This window comes from Amblyraja radiata, chromosome 35, assembly GCF_010909765.2.
Source record: "Amblyraja radiata isolate CabotCenter1 chromosome 35, sAmbRad1.1.pri, whole genome shotgun sequence".
NCBI classification, from domain to species: Eukaryota; Metazoa; Chordata; class Chondrichthyes; order Rajiformes; family Rajidae; genus Amblyraja; species Amblyraja radiata.
The window spans coordinates 441,735-458,450 of record NC_045990.1 but is presented as its reverse complement, the minus strand read 5'-3'; positions in this window follow the sequence as shown (position 1 = coordinate 458,450).

The window sequence follows — 16,716 nt, the reverse complement described above, 5'->3', positions numbered from 1 at the left end:
TGTGGGGTGGTGTGTGTGTGTGTGGGGTGGTGTGTGTGTGGGGTGGTGTGTGTGTGGGGTGGTGTGTGTGTGGGGTGGTGTGTGTGTGGGGTGGTGGGTGTGTGTGGTGTGGGTGTGGAGAATGGAGAATGGGGATGGAAGTTGGTTAAATACTGGAAGGGGGAGGTGTAGAAAGTAGTTCAGTTTAGTTTTAGAGATACAGCATGGAACCTTCGACCCACCAAGTCCAAATCCCCAGTACACCAGCACTAACCTACACACACTAGGGACAATTTACAATTATACCAAAGCCAACTAACCTCCATAGAAACATAGAAAATAGGTGCAAGAATAGGCCATTCGGCCCTTCGAACCAGCACTGCCATTCAATATGATCATGGCTGATCATCTAAAATCAGTATTTAAGAAGGAACTACAGATGCTGGAAAATCGAAGGTACACAAAAATGCTGGAGAAACTCAGCGTGTGCAGCAGCATCTATGGAGCGAAGGAAATAGGTAACATTTCGGCCCGAAACGTTGCCTATTTCCTTCGCTCCATACATTGATATTGAACAGTTTCTTTTCTTCGGTATTCACCAAGGAGAAGGATATTGAATTATGTGAGGTAAGGGAAACAAGTAGAGTAGCTATGGAAACTATGAGGATCAAAGAAGAGGAAGTACTGACACTTTTGAGAAATATAAAATTGGATAAGTCTCCAGGTCCGGACAGGATATTCCCTAGGACATTGAGGGAAGTTAGTGTAGAAATAGCAGGGGCTATGGCAGAAATATTTCAAATGTCATTAGAAACGGGAATAGTGCCGGAGGATTGGCGTACTGCGCATGTTGTTCCATTGTTTAAAAAGGGGTCTAAGAGTAAACCTAGCAATTATAGACCTGTTAGTTTGACATCAGTGGTGGGCAAATTAATGGAAAGAATACTTAGAGATAATATATATAAGCATCTGGATAAACAGGGTCTGATTAGGAACAGTCAACATGGATTTGTGCCTGGAAGGTCATGTTTAACTAATCTTCTTGAATTTTTTGAAGATGTTACTCGGGAAATTGATGAGGGTAAAGCAGTGGATGTTGTGTATATGGACTTCAGTAAGGCCTTTGACAAGGTTCCTCATGGAAGGTTGGTTAAGAAGGTTCAATGGTTGGGTATTAATGGTGGAGTAGCAAGATGGATTCAACAGTGGCTGAATGGGAGATGCCAGAGAGTAATGGTGGATGGTTGTTTGTCAGGTTGGAGGCCAGTGACGAGTGGGGTGCCACAGGGATCTGTGTTGGGTCCACTGTTGTTTGTCATGTACATCAATGATCTGGACGATGGTGTGGTAAATTGGATTAGTAAGTATGCAGATGATACTAAGATAGGTGGGGTTGCGGGTAATGAAGTAGAGTTTCAAAGTCTACAGAGAGATTTATGCCAGTTGGAAGAGTGGGCTGAAAGATGGCAGATGGAGTTTAATGCTGATAAGTGTGAGGTGCTACATCTTGGCAGGACAAATCAAAATAGGACGTACATGGTAAGTGGTAGGGAATTGAAGAATGCAGTTGAACAGAGGGATCTGGGAATAACTGTGCACAGTTCCATGAAAGTGGAATCTCATGTAGATAGGGTGGTAAAGAAAGCTTTTGGTGTGCTGGCCTTTATAAATCAGAGCATTGAGTATAGAAGTTGGGATGTAATGTTAAAATTGTACAAGGCATTGGTGAGGCCAATTCTGGAGTATGGTGTACAATTTTGGTCGCCTAATTATAGGAAGGATGTCAACAAAATAGAGAGAGTACAGAGGAGATTTACTAGAATGTTGCCTGGGTTTCAGCAACTAAGTTACAGAGAAAGGTTGAACAAGTTAGGGCTTTATTCTTTGGAGCGCAGAAGGTTAAGGGGGGACTTGATAGAGGTTTTTAAAATGATGAGAGGGATAGACAGAGTTGACGTGGAAAAGCTTTTCCCACTGAGAGTAGGGAAGATTCAAACAAGGGGACATGACTTGAGAATTAAGGGACTGAAGTTTAGGGGTAACATGAGGGGGAACTTCTTTACTCAGAGAGTGGTAGCTGTGTGGAATGAGCTTCCAGTGAAGGTGGTGGAGGCAGGTTCGTTTTTATCATTTAAAAATAAATTGGATAGTTATATGGATGGGAAAGGAATGGAGGGTTATGGTCTGAGCGCAGGTATATGGGACTAGGGGAGATTATGTGTTCAGCACGGACTAGAGGGGTCGAGATGGCCTGTTTCCGTGCTGTAATTGTTATATGTTATATGGTTATATGGTTATGCTGCTGCATCCGCTGAGTTTCTCCAGCATTTTTGTCTACCATCTAAAATCAGTACCTCATTCCGGCTTTTTCCCCATATCCCTTGATTTCGTTAGCCCTAAGAGCTAAATGTAACTCTCTTGAAAACATCCAGTGAATTGGCCACTGCCTTCTGAGGCAGAAAATTCCACAGATTCACAACCCTCTGTGTAAAAAGTGTTTTTCCTCATCTACGTTCTAAATGGCTGCCCCCTTATTCTTAAACTGGGGCCCCTGGTTCTGGACTCCCCCAACATCGGGAACATGTTTCCTGCCTCCAGCATGTCCAAACCCTTAATAATCTTATATCTTTCAATAAAATCACCTCTCATTTTTCTAAATTTCATAGCATACAAGCCCAGTTGCTCCATTCTATCAACATATGACAGTCCTGTCATTCCAGGAATTAACCTTGTGAACCTACGCTGCACTCCCTCAATAGCGAGAATGTCCTTCCTCAAATTGGAGACCAAAACTGCACACAATACTCCAGGTGTGATCTCACTAGGGCCCTGTACAACTGCAGGAGGACCTTTTTGCTCCTATACTCAACTCCTCTTGTTATGAAGGCCAGTATGCCATTGGCTTTCTTCACTGCCTGCTGTACCTGCATGCTTACTTTCATTGACTGATGAACAAGGACCCCCAGATCTAGTTGTACTTCCCCATTTCCCAACTTGACACCATTCAAATAATAATCTGCCTTCCTGTTTTTGCCACCAATGTGGGAGATAACCTCACATTTATCCACATTAAACTGCATCTACCATGCATCTGCCCACTCACCCAACCTGTCCAAGTCACCCTACATCCTCATAGCATCCGCTTCACAGTTCACACTGCCACCCAGCTTTGTATCATCTGCAAATTTGCTAATGTCACTTTGAATCCCATCATCTAAATCATTAATGTATATCTCTGCATCTCCTGATTCTGTGTCACCGCTCGCAAGGGGCTGAATTTCATTCCTCACCAATAAAGACTGCAGTAAAGTTAGACTTTACTTCCCAGGGACAATTTTAACCAAAGAATGTGACAGAATGAAATCTAAATAAATAATATTGCCCTTTGAGTGATATCTGTAATGAGAATATCTTTCTTTGCCTTTATAAAAAATATATTCTCTGTTACATAACGAGGGCATTTCCGCCAATCTTTCTTTTTATTTGATAATCCTCCTCCTCATTATTTGCAGTTATTTTCCTCATTCTGCAGTTCCTTCACAACCCATCTTTTAGATATTATTCATTTATTCTTACGGTGGCACAGTGGCGCAGCGGTAGAGTTGCTGCCTTACAGCACCAGAGGCCCGGGTTCGATCCTGACTACAGGTGCTGTCTGCGAGGAGTTTGCACGGTTCTCCCTGTGACTCGCATGTGTTTTCTCCGGGTGCTCCGGTTTCCTCCCACATTCCAACAATGTGCATGTTTGTAGGTTAATTGGCTTTGGTAAAATTGTAAAATTGGCCTTAATGTGTAGTGCAGTGTTAGTGCACGGGGGGATCGCTGGTCGGCGTGGAGTCGGTGATCTGAGCGGCCTCTTTCCATGCTGTATCTCTAAAGTAAAGTCTAAAGTATTCTGGTCTAAGTGTGGCTGAGGTCCAATCAGATCAGATAATAGTAAACATCAGTACAATCACATCAAACTCACGTAGAATATGGAGACCAAAGGGAAGGAGCAGAGTGAGAAGTAGTTGTTGTCCCGTCTGGTGGAGCAGCTTTCTGTACCTTTCACCTCACAGCAGCAGGGAGATGACGGAATGACCAGTCTGGGATTATGTTGGCTGCTTTCCTGAGGCAGCGTTTAAGTGTAGATGGACGGGAGTGTGGTCTGTGTGTGGGACTGGGCTACATCTACAATGATGGACTGTGTGATGGACTGGGCTACGTCTACAATGGTGGGGAGTGTGATGGGACTGGGCTACATCTACAATGGTGGGGAGTGTGGTCTGTGTGATGGACTGGGCTACATCTACAATGGTGGGGAGTGTGATGGACTGGGCTAAATCTACAATGGTGGGGAGTGTGGTCTGTGTGATGGACTGGGCTACATCTACAATGGTGGGGAGTGTGGTCTGTGTGATGGACTGGGCTACATCTACAATGGTGGGGAGTGTGGTCTGTGTGATGGACTGGGCTACATCTACAATGGTGGGGAGTGTGATGGACTTGTCTACATCTACAATGGTGGGGAGTGTGATGGACTTGTCTACATCTACAATGGTGGGGAGTGTGATGGACTGGGCTACATCTACAATGGTGGGGAGTGTGATGGACTTGTCTACATCTACAATGGTGGGGAGTGTGATGGACTGGGCTACATCTACAATGGTGGGGAGTGTGATGGACTGGGCTACATCTACAATGGTGGGGAATGTGATGGACTGGGCTACATCTACAGTGGTGGGGAGTGTGATGGACTGGGCTACATCTACAATGGTGGGGAGTGTGGTCTGTGTGATGGACTGGGCTACATCTACAATGGTGGGGAGTGTGATGGACTTGTCTACATCTACAATGGTGGGGAGTGTGATGGACTGGGCTACATCTACAATGGTGGGGAGTGTGATGGGACTGGGCTACATCTACAACATCTACAACATCTACAATCTCTTGTGGTCTAGTGCAGGGCTGATACTTTGATACAACACAACATTCTGCTTCCTGTGGAATATCTGTCGAGGCTTGTTAGAGTCGCTGGAGACGCTGAGTTTCCCGTCTCTGAGGGAGTAGAGGCGTTGGGATGCCATCTTGACCGTCACATCAATGGGGTTGAACCACGACAGATAATTCTTTAATGTACTTCTGTACACGTGAGAATAATGAACTAAACGCACGTTGACACAAAACGCTGGAGTAACTCAGTCGTTTTTTTTTTGTAGATTGTACTTTGTGTCTTGTTTTGTAAACCGGCATCTGCGGTTCTTTGGGGATAAACCAATATTGCTCGTGTTATACGCAGTAGTACCAACATCTCCCTTTATCCCTGAACTCATGTTGCCCCCTGGGAGAGTGGACCTTCCCTTGTGTGAGGGGTCACCCTCGGGACTTGGCCCCTGAATGTCCCTCAACCTCCCTCGTCCCCTCAACATCAGTCAGTGTCCGGTGCTCCCTCATTGACCAACTGACCCTCATTGCCCTTCATTCCCTCAGTGACCAATGGTCCCTCATTTCCCTCAGTGTCCGGCTTGGCGCCAATATGTGAGGGTGGGGGGGTCAAGCGGGCTCAAGGCCGGAGCGACCGGACAATCGCTTTGCACGAGCTGTCCATCGCGCGCTGAGGTTTGGCGCTAAAACCTGGCGCTGACGGACAGCGGTCTCCGCCAATCGGATGGACTGTCCACCCCATGGCCAATCGCCGTGGCCGGAGCGAGGTCCAATGGTCAGCGAGGGGGGGCGGGACATGGCGGTGGCTATAAAAGGCGGCGCTGGTCGAGCAGCGTCCGCAGTGTCCACCAGTGTCCGGAGAAGAACCTTGACGCGCGCTCCCACCGCGAGTGGACAACAGCGTCGCGCCCTCGCCAGGGATCCTTCAAGACACAACTCATCGCGCTGGTCATCCCACTGGTCAGCGAGGCTTCACCGGCCGGACCGGGTCTGCGCTCCGGACACATCGAAGGGTCAAGACCAAAGACATCTCCCCTCTCCCCCAATTTAATAAAACATCCACTCATGGGTCACTCCTTCCTTCCTTCCCACCCGCCCTGTCCAAACATCCACTGACCGGTGGACGAGGGGTGAGTATGAAGGGGGGTGAGGGCGGGGAGTCTCTTTCTTGGGTCATTTTGCTCCTTTGATGGTTTTTCGCGGTTACACAAACTCACCGGCGCTAAACTCCCCGCAAGTCCAGCTGCGCGCAAACATCTGTAGGTCATGTTGGCTCCGAGTAGATCCAGCGCCTCTGGACCGCTCTACGACCCGCCTTGAAGACGATGGCGTGGGAGACCTCGACCGAGATGTGGTTCCACACCGAGATCTTGTCGGAATGTTTAAGATGCAGATACTGGCGTTGCAACAACACACAAATGCATTAATTTACATTCCAGTAAATGTATACTCACGATATTACTGTAAACATGTCTGTAATGCAACCAGACTCAGTCCATAGTTCTTCACAGTTCATAGATGTGGTTTGTGTTGGGCAGTGTTCAAGTTGGGAGTTTGTGGAGTGCCTCCGTGATGGGTTCTTAGAGCAGCTTGTACTGGAGCCTACCAGGGAGAAGGCAATTCTGGATTTAGTGTTGTGTCATGAATCGGATTTGACAAGGGAACTCAAGGTAAAGGAGCCATTAGGAGGTAGTGACCATCATATGGTCATGTTTAATCTACAATTGGAGAGGGAGAAGGGTAAATCGGAGGTGTCAGTATTACAGTTGAACAAAGGGGACTATGGAGCCATGAGGGAGGAGCTGGCCAAAGTTGACTGGAAAGATACACTAGCAGGGATGACAGTGGAACAACAATGGCAGGTATTTCTGGGAATAATACAGAAGGTGCAGGAGCAGTTCATTCCAAATAGGAAGAAAGATTCCAAAGGGAGTAAGGGGCGACCGTGGCTGACAAGGGAAGTCAGGGACAGTATAAAATAAAAGAGAAGTATAACATAGCAAAGATGAGCAGGAAGCCAGAGGATTGGGTAACGTTTAAAGAGCAACAGAAGATAACTAAAAAGGCAATACGGGGAGAAAAGATGAGGTGTGAACATAAGCTAGCCAGGAATATAACGGAGGATAGTAAAAGATTCTTAAGGAATATGAAGAGGAAAAAAATAGTTAAGACCAAAGTTGGACCCTTGAAGACTGAAAAGGGTGAATTTATTATGGGGAACAAGGAAATGGCAGATGAGTTGAACAGGTACTTTGGATCCGTCTTCACTAAGGAAGACATAAACAATCTTCCTGATGTACTAGTGGCCAGAGGATCTGGGGTGACAGAGGAACTGAAGGAAATCCACATTAGGCAGGAAATGGTGTTGGGTAAACTGATGGGACTGAAGGCTGATAAATCCCCAGGGCTTGATGTTCTGCAGCCCAGGGTACTTAAGGAAGTGGCTCTAGAAATTGTGGAGGCATTGGTGATAATTTTCCAATGTTCTATAGATTCAGGATCAGTTCCTGTGGATTGGAGGGTAGCTAATGTTATCCCACTTTTTAAGAAAGACGTGAGAGAGAAAACGGAATTATAGACCAGTTAGCCTGACATGGGTGGTGGGGAAGATGCTGGAGTCAATTATAAAAGATGAAATAGCGGCACATTTGGATAGCAGTACAGGGTCTGTCCCACTTTGCAATTTCTTTGGCGACTGCGAGCGTCAGTGACTGACGCCCGTAAAATCGTCAAGTTGTACGACGTACACGCTGACGTATGCTGTCCTGCGGGTGATGCCCGGTTAGGGTCAGGGTTAGGGACCACAGATGGGCTGTAAAATATTCTTCCTTCAATGCATGGATTTTAAACATTAATATATTAAAATTAATACAATAAAATCAATTGTGCAAATGAAAAGATGTCTGAGTCGTTCAGTTTTATTTACAGATGTTTTGGTCAAGTTCCAAATCCAATCACCTTTTCTAACGTTTCACAGGGATGGTTCAGTCAATGTAGACTGAATTCCCCTCTCCCCTCCACCACCCTCCCGGCCCATCCCTCCTTCTCCCCTACGCTTCTCCCCCTCTCCCTCCCTTCTCCCATTCTCCAACCCCCCCCCCACTTTCCCCGATGCCCCCCATTTGTGGACCCAGCCTGCGACCAGCGAATACCCGCACATTATCCCACACACTAGGGACAATTTATTCAAATCCTAGCCCTAATCCTAACACTAACCCTAACACTAGCACAAACCCTAACACTAACCGTAACCCTAACCACAACTCTAACTCTAGGTAGATAGGCTTGGTATAAGTATAAGTTGTCCCTGGCATGTGTGGGAGAGTGTGCTCGGGATCGCTGATTGGTGCGGACTCAGTGGGCGAAGGGCACTGTATCTGAATGTGACACAGTGACCCAAACTCGAACCCCCCAATGTTCTGTCTGCTCCTCATGGGAACTAAACTGTTGGCCACGAGTTGTCCCAGAGGGCAGATCTCTCTTCCAATGGTCTCTCCAAACCCCCAGAGGCAGCGGGCTTTCAACTGGGCACAGGCAGTGTTATCTATATACCAGTGTCACCCACCTGCTCCGGCCACTGGGTCTAAATACCCACCACCCATTTTGTAGCAAGGTGGGGAGGTGGGGGTTGTTGTTCCCAAAGTCTGCATTTATCCCATAGTCAATGTTACTAAAACAGATGATGTGGCCTTTGTGCAGTATTATTAATGGGAATCCAGCTGTAAGATCCCTGAATGAAACCATCTACACTGAATCCATCCCTGCGAAAGGTTAGAGACGGTGGTTAGACATCTTTTCATTTGCACAATTGATTTTATTGCATTAATTTTAATAAATTAATGTTTAAAATTCATGCATTGAAGGAAGAATATTTTACAGCCCATCTGTGGACTCTAACCCTAACTGGGCATCAGATAGGAAACAAAGAGTAGGAATTATCGGGTCCCTTTCAGAATGGCAGGCAGTGACGAGTGGGGTACCGCAAGGCTCGGTGCTGAGACTGCAGCTATTTACAATATATATTAATCATTTAGGTGAAGGGATTACAAGTAACATTAGCAAATTTGCAGATGACCCAAAGCTGGGTGGCAGTGTGAACAGTGAGGAGGATACTATGAGAATGCAGGGTGACTTGGACAGGTTGGGCGAGTGGGCAGATGCAGTTTAATGTGGATAAATGTGAGGTTATCCACTTTGGTAACAAAAACAGGAAGGCAGATTATTATCTAAATGGCGTCAACTTGGGAAAAGGGGAAGTACAATGGGACTTGGGGGTCCTTGTTCATCAGTCAATGAAAGTAAGCATGCAGGTACAGCAGGCAGTGAAGAAAGTCAATGGCATTTTGGCCTTCATAACAAGAGGAGTTGTGTAAAGGAGCAAAGAGGTCCTTCTGCAGTTGTACAGGGCCCTAGTGAAACCACACCTGGAGTATTGTGTGCAGTTTTGCTCTCCAAATTTGAGAAAGGACATTCTTGCTATTGGGGGAGTGCAGCCTAGGTTCACAAGGTTAATCCCGGGATGGTGGGACTGTCATATGCTGAGAGAATGGAGCGGCTGGGCTTGTATACTCTGGAATTTAGAAAGATGAGAGGATATCTTATTGAAACATGTAAGATTATTAAGGGTTTGGACATGTTAGAGGCAGGAAACATGTTCCCGATGTTGGCAGAGTCCAGAACCAGGGGCCACAGTTTAAGATAAGGGTAAGCCATTTAGAACGGAGATGGGGAAACACTTTTTTCACACAGAGAGTTGTGAATCTGTGGAATTCTCTGCCTCAGAGGGCGGTGGAGGCCGGTTCTCTGGATACTTTCAAGAGAGAGCTAGATAGGGCTCTTAAAGATAGCAGGAGTCAGGGGATATGGGGAGAAGGCAGGAACGGGGTACTGATTGAGGATGATCAGCCATGATCACATTGAATGGCGGTGCTGGCTCGAAGGGCCGAATGGCCTACTCCTGCACCTATTGTCTATTGAAGCAAGGTTGTGTCCCAGCTCCAATGCTGTTCGGCATCTTCCTATCTGCCCTCTGTCCCTTGTCTTCACGACTGACACAGAAGGAGCGAATCTTCACATTAGAAGCGACAGGAACCTCTTCATTCCAGCAACGCTGAAAGCCAAGACCAAGGTAAGAACTGTGTTTATAAATGTTCAATGGTTCTTTATTTGTCATATTTACCGAGCTAAAGTGAAATTCATTTCTGTATAAACTTTAATACATGTATCACCATACATAATCACTATGACAAATCTTAAATAAGCATCTTGGATACGGTACAAGTGTATAACTGTAGTAGATTGAGATAGTGGACAGAGAGGCCAGGTTTGGTGTCATTATTCAAGTCTCAGTTTGTAAATGCAGGGTTCTTGTGTTGTGTTGGTGTGGTGTGTGTGTGGGGGGGGGGGGGGGGTGGAAGCAGGGGATGGGCGTGTGTGGGGGGGTTATGGGGGTAGGGGGTTAGTGGGCCAGGGGGCCAGGGGTGTGTGTGGCTGGGGGGAAGGGGGTTGTGTGGTAGGGGGGTGTGTGTGAGGGAGTGTGTGTGGGTGGAGGGGTGTGTAGTGGACAGGGTGCGGGGGGAGGGAGGATGTGGGAGGGTGGGGGTGTATGTATGTATGTCAGTGGATGTAGTGTACCTGGACTTTCAGAAAGCATTTGATGAGGTCCCACATAGGAGATTAGTGGGCAAAATTGGGGCACATGGTATTGGGGGTAGAGTGCTGACATGGATATAAACCATGTCGTATGGGTATAAAATTGGTTGGCAGACAGGAAACAAAGAGTAGGGATTAACGGGTCCCTTTCAGAATGGCAGGCAGTAACTAGTGGGGTACCGCAAGGCTTGGTGCTGGGACCGCAGCTATTTACAATATATATTAATTATTTGGATGAAGGGATTACAAGTAACATTAGCAAATTTGCAGATGACACAAAGCTGAGTGGCAGTGTGAACTGCGAGGAGGATGCTATGAGAATGCAGGGTGACATGGACAGGTTGGGCGAGCGGGCAGATGCACGGCAGGTGCAGTTTAATGTGGATAAATGTGAGGTTATCCACTTTGGTCCCAAAAACAGGAAGACAGATTATTATCTAAATGGTGTCATGTTGGGAAAAGGGGAAGTACAGCAGGATCTGGGGGTCCTTGTTCATCAGTCAATGAAAGTAAGCATGCAGGTCTAGCAGGCAGTGAAGAAAGCGAATGGCATGTTAGCCTTGATAACAAGAGGAGTTGTGTAAAGGAGCAAAGAGGTCCTTCTGCAGTTGTACAGGGCTCTAGTGAGACCACACCTAGAGTATTGTGTGCAGTTTTGGCCTCCAAATTTGAGGAAGGACATTCTTGCTATTGAGAGAGTGCAGCGTAGGTTTACAAGGTTAATTCCCAGGATGGCGGGACTGTAATATGCTGAGAGAATGGAGCGGCTGGGCTTGGATATTCTGGAATTTAGAAAGATGAGAGGGCATCTCATTGAAACATATTAAGATTATTAGGGGTTTAGGTACTCTAGAGGCAGAAAACATGTTCCCGATGTTGGGGGAGTCCAGAACAAGGGGCCACAGTTTAAGAATAAGGAGTAAGCCATTTAGAACGGAGATAGGGAAACACTTTTTCCTCACAGAGAGTTGTGAGTCTGTGGAATTCTCTGCCTCAGAAGGCGGTGGAGGCAGGTTCTCTGGATACTTTCAAGAGAGAGCTAGATAGGGCTCTTAAAGATAGCGGAGTCAGGGGGAGAAGGTAGGAACGGGGCACTGATTGTGGATGATCAGCCATGTTCACATTGAATGGCGGTGCTGGCTCGAAGGGCCCAATGGCCTACTCCAGCACCTATTGTCTATTGAAGCAAGGTTGTGTCCCAGCTCCCATGCTGTTCGGCATCTTCCTATCTGCCCTCTGTCCTTTGTCTTCACGACTGACACAGAAGTAGCGTTTCTTCACACTTGTTACTTTTGGGCAGAGCACCCAGGCAAATTCCTTGTATGTGAATACTTGGCCAATAAACTTATTTACTTACTTAATCACACTAGAAGCGACAGGACCCTCTTCATTCCAGCAACGCTGAAAGCCAAGACCAAGGTAAGAACTGTGATAGTGACATTTCAGCGGCTTTTGGATACATATATGGATACACAGGGAATAGAGGAATATTGAATTTGTGCAGTTTGGGCATTACGTTCAGCACAAACACTGGGCCGAAGGGCTTGCCCTTTTCTGTTCTAATTATTTAATTGTCATATGTACAGGCAACAGGCAATTTAAATTATTTATTGCTGTAGATTAACAAACGTATAAAAGCAAGGTTGTGTCCCAGCTCCCATGCTGTTCGGCATCTTCCTATCTGCCCTCTGTCCTTTGTCTTCACGACTGACACAGGAGCGAATCTTCACAATAGAAAGTTGTGGGCGGAGAGAGAGAGGGGGGCAGCGAGCGTTGTGGGGGAGGGGGGTGTGTGGGCGGGGGAGGTGTGGGGGCGGGGATGTACGTGTGGGGGAAGGGGTGTGTGGGTGAGGGGTTGCAGGGGGAGAGGGGAGGTGGGTGTGGGGGTGGGTGTGGGTGGTGGGGGGGGGTTATGTGTGGGGGAGGGTGTGTGGGCGGAGGGGTGTGGGGGGGGAGTGTGGGCGGTTGGGGTGGATGTGTGTGGGCGGAGGGTGTGGGGGGAGGTGTGGGCGGGGGGAGTTGGGTGTAGGCAGAGGGTGTGTGTGGGGGGAGTGTGGGCGGTGGGGGTGTGTGTCGGCGGAGGGTGTGGGGGCGATGGGGTTTGTGGGTGGTGGGGTGTGTGTAAGAGAGAGGAGTGTGTGTGGGGGGGGGTGTAGGCGGGGTGCGGGGAGAGGGAGGATGTGGGAAGGGGGGTTGTGTGGGAGGGGGGTGTGGGGGCGGGGTCGTGTGTAGTGGACAAGGTGCGGGGAGAGGGAGGATGTGGGAGGGTGAGTGTGGGGGGGGGGGGTGTATTTCTTGCTGTAGATTAACAAGCCTGTAATTGCAACAACACAAAAATGCATTAATTTACATTCCGGTAAATTTGTACTCACGATATTACTGTAAACATGTCTGTAATGCAACAAAGACTCAGTCCATAGTTCTTCACAGTTCATAGATGTGGTTTGCGTTGGGCAGTGTTCAAGTTGGGAGTTTGTGGAGTGCCTCCGTGATGGATTCTTAGAGCAGCTTGTACTGGAGCCTACCAGGGAGAAGGCAATTCTGGATTTAGTGTTGTGTAATGAACAGGATTTGACAAGGGAACTCAAGGTAAAGGAGCCATTAGGAGGTAGTGACCATCATATGGTCATGTTTAATCTACAATTGAAGAGGGAGAAGGGTAAATCGGAGGTGTCAGTGTTACAGTTGAACAAAGGGGACTATGGAGCCATGAGAGAGGAGCTGGCCAAAGTTGACTGGAAAGATACACTAGCAGGGATGACAGTGGAACAACAATGGCAGGTATTTATGGGAATAATACAGAAGGTGCAGGAGCAGTTCGTTACAAATAGGAAGAAAGATTCCAAAGGGAGTAAGGGGCGACCGTGGCTGACAAGGGAAGTCAGGGACAGTATAAAATAAAAGAGAAGTACAACATAGCAAAGATGAGCAGGAAGCCAGATGATTGGGTAACGTTTAAAGAGCAACAGAAGATAACTAAAAAGGCAATACGGGGAGAAAAGATGAGGTGCGAAGATAAGCTAGTCAAGAATATAACGGAGGATAGTAAAAGATTCTTCAGAATGTGAAGAGGAAAAAAATAGTTAAGACCAAAGTTGGACCCTTGAAGACTGAAAAAGGTGAATTTATTATGGGGAACAAGGAAATGGCAGATGAGTTGAACAGGTACTTTGGATCTGTCTTCACTAAGGAAGACACAAACAATCTTCCTGATGTACTAGTGGCCAGAGGATCTGGGGTGATGGAGGAACTGAAGGAAATCCACATTAGGCAGGAAATGGTGTTGGGTAGACTGATGGGACTGAAGGCTGATAAATCCCCAGGGCATGATGGTCTGCATCCCAGGGTACTTTAGGAAGTGGCTCTAGAAATTGTGGAGGCATTGGTGATAATTTTTCCAATGTTCTATAGATTCAGGATCAGTTCCCGTGGATTGGAACGTAGATAATGTTATCCCATTTTTTAAGAAAGACGTGAGAGAGAAATCGGAATTATAGACCAGTTAGCCTGACATGGGTGGTGGGGAAGATGCTGGAGTCAATTATAAAAGATGAAATAGCGGCACATTTGGATAGCAGTAAAGGGCCTGTCCCACTTCACGATTTATTTCGTCGACTGTGAGCCCGTAAAACCGTCAATTTGTACGACATACACGCTGACGTATGCTGTCCTGCGGGTGATGCCTGGTTAGGGTCAGGGTCAGGGTTGGGGTTAGGATCAGGGTTGGGGTTAGGGACCACAGATGGGATGTAAAATATTCTTCCTTCAATGCATGGATTTTAAACATTAATATATTAAAATTAATACAATAAAATCAATTGTGCAAATGAAAAGATGTCTGAGTCGTTCAGTTTTATTAACAGATGTATTGGTCCGCTTCCAGATCCAATCATCATCTCTAACGTTTCACAGGGATGGATTCAGTCAATGTAGACTGAACTTCCCTCTCCCATCCACCCCCCTCTCCCCCCTCCCGGCCCATCCCTGCTTCTCCACTACCCCCCCCCCCCCCCCACCCTTCTCCCTCCCCTCCCTTCTTCTTCTCCCCTCCCTCTCCTCTCCCCCTTCTTCTCATCCCCCTCTTCCTCCCTTCTTCTCATCCCCCTCTTCCTCCCTTCTCCCCGCTCCACTCTTCTCCCATTCTCCAACTACCCCCCCACCCCCACTTTTCCCGATGCTCCCCATTTGTGGACCCATCCTGCGGCCAGCGAATACCCGCACACTATCCCACACACTAGGGACAATTTATACAAACCCTAGCCCTAACTCTAACCCTAACTCTAACCCTAACTCTAACCCTACTCTAACCCTAACTCTAACCCTAACTCTAACCCTAAACTCTAAACCCTAACTCTAACCCTAACTCTAACCCTAACTCTAACCCTAACTCTAACCCTAACTCTAACTCTACCCTAACTCTAACCCTAACTCTAACCCTACTCTAACCCATAACTCTAACCCTAACTCTAACCCTAACTCTAACCCTAACTCTAACCCTAACTCTAACCCTAACTCTAACCCTAACTCTAACCCTAACTCTAACCCTAACTCTAACCCTAACTCTAACCCTAACTCTAACCCTAACTCTAACCCTAACTCTAACCCTAACTCTAACCCTAACTCTAACCCTAACTCTAACCCTAACTCTAACTCTAACCCTAACTCTAACCCTAACCCTAACCCTAACCCTAACTCTAACCCTAACCCTAACCCTAACCCTAACCCTAACCCTAACCCTAACCCTAACTCTAACTCTAACTCTAACTCTAACTCTAACTCTAACTCTAACTCTAACTCTAACTCTAACTCTAACTCTAACTCTAACTCTAACTCTAACTCTAACTCTAACTCTAACTCTAACTCTAACTCTAACTCTAACTCTAACTCTAACTCTAACTCTAACTGCTTGGTATAAGTATAAGTTGTCCCTAGCGTGTGTGGGATAGTGTGCGGGGGATCGCTGGTCGGTGCGGACTCGGTGGGCCGAAGGGCACTGGATCTCTGAACTAAATGTGACACAGGAGCTCCAGGGCTTGTACTCGAACCCCCAATGTTCTGCCTGCTCCTCATGGGAACTAAACTGTTGGCCACGAGTTGTCCCAGAGGGCAGATCTCTCTTCCAATGGTCTCTCCAAACCCCCAGAGGCAGCGGCTTTCCCTGTGAAAAGTTACAGACGGTGATTGGATCTGAAAGCGGACCAATACATTTGTAAATAAAACTGAACAACTGAGACATCTTTTCATTTGCACAATTGGTTTTATTGTATTCATTTTAATATATTAATGTTTAAAATCCATGCATTGAAGGAAGAATATTTTACAGCCCATCTGTGGTCCCTAACCCAAACCCAAACCGGGGGTCACCTGCAGGACAGCATACGTCAGCGTGTGACAGGGAGCCAGTGGATGTAGTGTACCTGGACTTTCAGAAGCATTTGATAAGGTCCCACATAGATTAGTGGCACAATTGGGGCACATGGGGGTAGAGTGCTGGCATGGATGGAAAATTTGTTGGCCGACAGGAAACAAAGATCAGGGATTAACGGGTCCCTTTCAGAATGGCAGGCAGTGACTAGTGGGGTACTGCAAGGCTTGGTGCTGGGATCGCAGCTATTTACAATATATATTAATGAGTTAGGTGAAGGGATTACAAGTAACATTAGCAAATTTGCAGATGACACAAGGCTGGGTGGCAGTGTGAACTGTGAGGAGGATGCTATGAGAATGCAGGGTGACTTGAACAGGTTGGGTGAGTGGGCAGATGCATGGCTGATGCAGTTTAATGTGGATAAATGTGAGGTTATCCACTTTGATAGCAAAAACAGGAAGGCTGATATTTATCTAAATGGTGTCGTTGGGAAAAGGGGAAGTACAATGGGACCTGGGGGTCCTTGTTCATCAGTCAATGAAAGTAAGCATGTAGGTACAGCAGGCAGTGAAGAAAGCCAATGGCATGTTGGCTTTCATAACAAGAGGAGTTGTGTATAGGAGCAAATAGGTCCTTCTGCAGTTGTACAGGTCCCCAGTGAGACCACACCTGTAGTATTGTGTGCAGTTTTGGTCTCCAAATTTGAGGAAGGACAGTCTTGCTATTGAGGGAGTGCAACGTAGGTTCACAAGGTTAATTCCCAGGACTGTAATATGCTGAGAGAATGGAGCGGC